Source organism: Quercus suber, unplaced genomic scaffold, assembly GCF_002906115.3.
Source record: "Quercus suber isolate HL8 unplaced genomic scaffold, Cork oak 2.0 scaffold_328, whole genome shotgun sequence".
NCBI lineage: Eukaryota > Viridiplantae > Streptophyta > Magnoliopsida > Fagales > Fagaceae > Quercus > Quercus suber.
In genome coordinates this window covers 599,383-607,265 of record NW_027069781.1, presented here as the reverse complement: position 1 = coordinate 607,265, position 7,883 = coordinate 599,383, and the positions used below count along the sequence as shown (strand labels likewise).

General features: G+C 33.5%; 1 long non-coding RNA gene across 1 annotated transcript; it reads left to right on the top strand.

Annotated features, from left to right (window-relative positions):
* Positions 1 to 1,462: 1,462 nt before the first annotated feature.
* LOC136071590 (uncharacterized) lies at positions 1,463 to 6,437 on the top strand. The gene is made up of 4 exons (XR_010632891.1): positions 1,463 to 1,718; positions 2,012 to 2,145; positions 6,068 to 6,123; positions 6,218 to 6,437. It is a non-coding gene; the product is annotated as an uncharacterized LOC136071590 (long non-coding RNA).
* The last annotated feature ends 1,446 nt before the right edge of the window (positions 6,438 to 7,883 follow it).

Below are 7,883 nucleotides of genomic sequence, written 5' to 3'. Positions count from 1 at the left end.
TTTTAACAATAAGTTTTTAGTTTCAGCAAAATAAACACTATCCAAACAGACTCTATGTGTGCGTTTGGGATGAGCTGAATTTTTTAATTTATTTCCACTTTCAACTTATTTTTGCTACTATTCATGGGTTCTATTACACTTTTTGGTACTATTTATAAGTCTTACTGTACTATTCAGCTAAATTTTACATTTATTTATAATATTTTCAACAAAAAAAATTTTAATTTCAATTAAATAAGCTGTTTCTAAATGAACACTAAACCCTGTCAAAAGAAACATGTGTGTATTGAGGTGTCTCTCAAAAAGTAAGTGAGAGAGGCATAAGTGAATTTCCAAAGTTTTTTTTTTTTTAATAATTACAGTAAAGGAATAATCTAACTCAATTAAGCCTACTACAAATAAATTTTGAAATTTGATAGAATTAAATTTTTTCTGAATATTAAATTTTTTATTTTTATTTTTTATAATTCAATCTACAATAATAGAAAACGGTGGATTTGAATGCCGAACATCTTCGTTGTCGATTGAATTATAAGGCTTTTGGTGAGTGAACATTATACGAAGTAATTTTATATTTTATCATTAAATTAAATTAAAGAATGTATTTTTAGTCATAAAATAATGGTTTATTTCTAAAATAGATATTTTTTGGGTAAAATATCTCTAAAATATTTTATCTTAGAAGAAAACACCAAATCCACCTTGCTTTTGTGACGTGGCTTAAATTGGAGTCAGTTAAAGTTGGTAATGACCTTGTTACACTCTGTGGCGACGTGACTCAGAGTCCCGGGTGTTCCTAGGAACACCTGACTTGAAAAAACAAAAAAATGCCATGGCTCACTCACTATACATGATGTGACCTGCAATTTGCGAAGCCATGACCACAGGTCCATCACCTTCCCAAAACCCATTGTCACGCTGTTACTTAGCCAACAGGAGTGTTCATGCACCACAACAAGGTAGAATAGACTGTTATTGCCTCAAATCACCTTGCTCATCCCATGGCATGCCACCTTCATGCCCTAAGTGTATGTGACTGTCATGGATGCAAGGTGCCACCACGTGTAGCAACTCATTCTCAAGCATCAAGGTCTAACAGTAACACTGCTACCTTAGGAAGATAATGGTCAAATTTGTGCTATCTAAGTAATGGTGACTCATAAATTTAGGAGGACAATGGTCAAATTTGTTCTTTTAGGGTCATTTACACTGCTACCTTAGAAAAATTAAATTTTGACCAAAGTGCAAATTGCACGGTCTAATTTTGACATATTTTTCTTGCCCACTCCACCAGGTATTTTTCTTGCCCACCGCAACACTTGAAAACAAAGCATTTGTGCCCCAAACTCTATTTCATTAGCATCTTATCTTCTATGTTGTGTTGCTTTTTCATATGTATTGGACTGTGTATGTATATAGTTGTATAAGAGTAGTGAGAGTTCAGGGTCTTATTGCTTTTGTCTAAATTCAAAATTGCTTATTAAGTATAATTTTTGACAGGGCACACCAAAAGCCAGAGTTGGATGATGGGCTCCAAGAACATGTTCAAGACCAATTCTTTTGCAATCCCATTTGCTAATTCTTCACATAGACACTTCTTTAACACCCATACACCCCTCTTCTCTGCCTATTCTTCAAAACCCATCTCTAAAATTCATTCTTTACCCCTCCAGACAATGGCTTCTCTTCCATCTCTCATGCCAATGTTCCCGGACCAGGTATTGCCCCCTTAAACACTTTGTGTATGTCATTATTGATTATATATGTGTTGGAGGACTTGTTGATACTATTATTCTTTGCAAAGATTGTTGGATAATTCATAAAACGATGTTTGTGAGAGCTTATATACACGTTATCTTTGTATTTGAAGGCTTGAAGATGATGTTTTTGTTTGCTAAGTTTAGTAGAGAATCAATTTGATTTGTGTAATTGTGAGGGGGAATGTTTAGGTACATGAAGACTTGTAGTGACATATATTTGTTTGAATGATGGTTTTTGTTTTTTTAATAAGATATTTTGGAGAGCCCAGCAGAATCTAGACTTGAAACAACACAGTTGAAAATCCTGAAGCAGAAATTGGAGGAGCTTGGAATGGACAATGAAATATGTGTACCCGGACAACACAACCACTTGCTCTGTCCAAAGGTATTTCCTTTTAATTTTAGCTATGTTACTATATCATTGTTTGTTTTAGGGGTCGTTTGCTAAGACTAATGCAGATAGAATTTGAATGATAGCAAGTAGAATGAATTTTAAGTTTTTAACATCAATGAATTTTGCTAAGACTAGGGTGTCCCTTTTTTTATATCAATAAATCTTTTTACTTATCAAAAAAAAAAAAAAAGGATTTTTGACATCATGAAGTATAGGGCTTTACATTTTAATGAGAAAATAGGGTTTGGTATTATAATGAAACTTTTGTCAAAAAGTAATTAAGTTGAATGAAATTGAATTTGGGGACTCGTCATTATACGGTGTCTAGTGTGGTGTTGATGTGGGGGCGTTTGAGAATAGGGATGGCAATTTTTACCCGACCCGCGGGTACCCGGCTCGGCCCGACCTTAATGGGCCGGATTTTACCCGGTCCGATTAGAAATAGGATCGGGTATGGGTTTTAAAAAAAAAACCCGAAGCGGGTCCGGGTTTTATTAAAAAATCCGAAACCCGACCCGTGACCCGACCCGGTAAAAACCCGGTACCTGAAATTACTAAAATACCTAATATATATATATATATATATGCCCCTAAAATCTAACCCTAAATTTCCTAATCCCCCATTTCTTCTTCAGCAGCCTCCCTCCCTCTCAATCTGACATTCCCACGCTCCCTCACCCTCACTTTATCTCAAACCACCACCGTGAACACCACCAAAGCTCAGACGGCGAGACACCCAACCCACATACGCCGCCAATTCACTCCGACCCTCAGTCCCTCTCCCTCAGCTCACGCCGTTGACTCTCCTCGTCGAGCTGTCGTCGTTTTTCTTCAGCTTCGGCCTTCAGTGAAAACGTCAACACTACTTATTCTTCTATCCCAAAACCTGGAAAGTGTCTCAAACTTAAAGTCGTAGAAGCCTAAGAAAAAAAAAAGAAGAAAAAAAAAGAAACTTAAAGTTGCAGAGCATAGAGAAAGAGAGAGGCGTATGGCTCACCAGTCACCACACAAACTCGACTGGTTAGGAGACTTAGGACTTAGATGACGGTGTCAAAGACTCAGAAGATCACTGATTGGAATCCCTCTTGAACCGTTGCATACGCAGCGTATGTAATTTTTTTTTTTTAACAAATTCATATTTTATTTTTGGGAGTAAATGGTTGTGACTTGTGAAGTTGATGTTGTGATTTGTGTGTATTTATTTAGATTTTTGAATCATAATTTAATTTAGATGGGTATCCTAACTAAGAAGGGATCTGGGTTTTTTTTCTTTTTTAGTTATTGTAAATTTGTTAATGGGCTAAAGAATGGGTCGTGCCTTTTAGGATTGGAATGGGCATATATATATATATATATATTTTTTTTTTGTCAAAAATCTCAGGGGTGCCGCGTGCCGGTGATTAAATTATTTTCAATTTTTAAGATAATTTTCTCTTCAAATTACGTGCTTCAAATTACAAAAAAAATTTGGGCTTAATTTTTTTTTTTTTGTGCGGTTGGGCCGCGAATTGGGCCCAATCCTAAACGGGGCCCGCGGGGCCCGTGGGGCCCGGCTGGGGCGGGTCCGGGCCCCGAAAAAAAACCCGGTATCCTAAACGGGCCGGGTTCGGATTACGGGTATTGCCCCGTGGGTCGGGTTCGGGTATGAAAAAACCCGGCCCGAACCCGACCCGTTGCCATTCCTATTTGAGAAGGGGGTTGAAGGGGGAAGAAGTCTGAGAAAGAAAACAGAAAGGAGGAAGAGGGGGAAAAAAATAAAGAAAGGGGAAGAACTAATTGATTGTTGCCTCTTGGCATTGAATTATTAGTTATTGTATGAGTAAACTTAATTAAACAAAAAGAAGGAAAAAGTCAAAGAAAAAAGCCATTTCCTTTGCTAGCCCTACTACATTTAGGCAGTGTTTGGTAAATCTATTGGTGGAATGCATTCTATTAAAAAATTGCGTTTGGTATTATGCTGAAACTTCTATTAAAAACTAATTAGGCTGAATGTAAGTTCGTTTGATTATGATTCTTACCAAATGATTTTTTTTTTTTTAAATCGATAATAAGGTGGAAGGTTTCCTATATATATATATATATTTAATCTTTAATTTTACATGCATAGCTCTATTCCATATACATATAAAAAGTCTGGTATAAAAAGCAATCTAACTTGTCAAAAAAAAGTATAAAAAGCAATATAGTTAAAATGTCGAGCTTAGTGCACAAAATTCCCACTTTTGTAGGGTCTGAAAGAGATCATGGTAGACAAATTTACTTCTAATTTTTATTTTTGGAATAAAAAGCAATATAATTGCACAAACAAATTTCTAATTATTCAATTTCTACAATTTTCAACAGCAAACTATTATCCACTCCATCCCATGGGAAATTGTTTAGGGAAGTAAGTATATATTCTCATAGTTTAGGGAAATAAGTGTAAAGGGGTATAGTTAGGGGGGTTAAGTGTAAAATTGGGTATAGTTTAGGGGGAAAGTTTGCATTCTCATAATTTATGAGGTAAGTGTAAATGAAGGTATAATTTAGAGGTGGTAAAGTGTAATTCTCATATTAGTTTTAAAGCAGTAATTCTCCTATTAGTTTTAACTGCTTTAAACTTCAGTTTTTTAGGTACAACTTTTTCAAATCTTACTTGTTAATATGGCCCCCATACTCGGGCCCCATACGGATCTCATTTATAATAATAAACGAAATAAGCCACACAGTTTAAATTTTACTAATCCTAAGAGATAGCACAATTGGTTGGGGACTTTTACTCATGAAGCAAAGGTCACTAGTTTGAATATCCCCTTCCCTCCCCTTGGGCTGTTACTTGTTTTATATATATATATATAATTAAACCGAGTTAAAAGGACTATTGGACAAACTGGTTTCTTGATTGTCGTAACTTGCAAGAAAAATAACTAAAATAAGTATCAAATGTGAATCAAAGAAATTGGAGGAAAATAAGTTCCAACTTCATTTTCACTAGGCAAGCAATATAAGCCAATTTGGGGCTTCATTTCCCACAAACTGAAACAGAAAGTCTAGTTGTAAGTTAGAAGTAATAAAATATGTTGAATTTGAGTCTCTCCATATATGAGACTTGGCTATGGTTGATAAGGTGGGGATGATTATATCTGGGACTAGTCATGTTGACTAAGTGTTATGATCTGCTTTGAGGGCCAATAGACATGGAGTATTCCTTGGAATGAGATTTGGTGGTCTTGGGGGACTTCTAAAGTAGTTTTTCATGCTTGGAGTGCTATGCTTAATAAGATTTTGTCCAAAATGTTTTCTTTCTTTAGTGTTATTTCTATAAACGTGGTGGACAACCATGAATCATTTGTTACTACGTTGTCAAAATAGCTTGGGATCATTAATGCATTGTATATTCTCCTTATGGGTTGACTATCCCGAAATCAGTTTATAAGGTAATATATATTAGCGCGTGAGATTTGGAATCAGATAGATTGATTTTTCTTGGGGAAGCAGTTTCATTAATAGGAAACAATGTTAAATAAGTCAATTTGGATGTGGACTTTCACTGAAATCTTATTTGCTTGTTTGCTAAAAGTTGGTTGAAGTATAGTTGTTCCTAGAAAAAGTGAGGCTTTAAAAAACTGTATCGAAACAAAGAAACTAAAAAACTAAAAGAAAAAGCTGCACCCAAACGCACTCTAAGCTGGTTTTATGTTTCAACAGTTAAGAAATCATGTTTCATAATATAGATTTTGGGCATTTGTTCATATCAAAAAAAAAAATATATATATATATTATTGGGCATTTGTGTGTACTTTTGTACTACAAAGTTTGCAAACCGATTCAATCCTAACTTAGATATGCCTTTGGCATGCATTTCCTTTTGAGTGAGGAAAAGTTTTGTTTCTAGTGCTAAATTTTTATTTACTTGTTAACTTTGGTATGTCAGTGCAAAGGTGGGGATTCAGAGGAAAAGAGCCTCACTCTTTTTGTTACGGAAGATGGGTATGTTTTTTGTTCTTTTTCATTTAAGTCATTTGTCTATATAATCTTAAACTACTTGCAAGTATTTTTATGATGCAAATTTCTGAGTGTTTAGGGGTGCTGCTTTATGGATGTGTTTCCGCGGAAAATGTGGCCGGAGAGGCCGTACAAGGGTAACATAGTTTTCATCTGTGTGTGACTTATATCTATTCCTATTTGAAATCTTTGAAAATAGCTAAATGCCAAAGTCACTGGCCCAATGTTGCCCCTTTGATGGCAGGCCTTTGCAGATGGCCGATCGCTTTCTAGATCTTTGAACCCAAAAACCAAAATTAATATTAAAAGAGAAATTGCAGTGGAGAGCCTGCAATTAGAACCACTTTGTGACCAGGTTTGTTAAGTTTCAACTATTATTATTACTAGTCGCAAACCCGCGCGTTGCGCGTGATAATTTTTTTTGGATGATCTCATTAAATATATTTTTTAGAACCTTATATATACTTTTTTTTTTAACTTATATATATATATATATAATATGTGAATCTTTATGTGGACCTTTAAGTAAACTCTATATATTCCACTTTTTTTTTTTAATACAAGATAGAAATTCTACTTTATCTTAATTTAAGTTTCTATGTGCGTGAAACTCCCCCTAGAGACTTGAATCCCAGCCCTTGCCTTCCACACCTCACACCCCACAAGCATTTATACTTGTGGAGTGACCGTACACCAAGAGTGTGTGGTGGTATATATTCCACTTCTTTAGATCCGTAAAAACCATAAACTACTACTCCATAATGATAGTTGCTAATTAATATTATAATTTTTTTAATAATTTCATTTGTAACACTTTTTGCCATTATCGTATATTTACTAACTGATGATTTACATAACAAAGACGTTAAATGAGAGGTAGTTTCATTCATTAGATTTTCAAAAAGTAATAGTGTATGAAAATTATTTATATATATATAAGTTTAAATGAAATGTCAAAAAAAGGATTTCAAAAATTTCTATTATTACTGGAGAACGTCACTTTTTTAGTTATGATTGGAAATATGGTTTCCATGATTAAAGTTTGGTTAATTTTAAGTTTAAATTTAATACTATGATTTTATTTAATTGTTGATTATTGATTTAATTTTTTAAGTGAATGTAGTGGTTTATTTTACTACATTGTAAAGTTTTTAATATTCTCTGTATGGACATCTCTATTTTATTTTGTACTTCTCCTTGTAGCCTCTTTGTTTCTCAATTAACATCTACTAATGATGTTTGATTATTTTTTTCTTTATCTACTCTTTATTACTTTGTATTGTTTTTTTTTTCTTTACCATCTCTCTCTCTCTCTCCATTGGCAACCTATCGTTTTCCAAAATTTGATGATGATTCTATGCATTAAATATGCATTATTAGTTTTTTTTTTTTTTTATGTTATATTTGGTTTGATATCCTCATTAATTTTTTTTTTATTTTAAATTAAGTGTTTTTAAATTGGCATTTGTTTTGTATTCCATTTTTCCTTTAATGTATTGGGTGTGAGAATGAGTGTTTCCCTAACATGACTCCACTTTATGATGACAATTTTATTTATTGAATTTAGGTAAAATATTATATGTTTAATTTTTTAATATAAAAAAGTAGAGGAAATATAAATAATTTAATGATATGGAGGATGTAGCTAAATTTAAATGTTGGATAAAATAATATGAGAAGGAACAAAAGTAAAAATAAAAGATGTAACAATAAACATCAAATTATCAAAAGCATGCTATGTAATA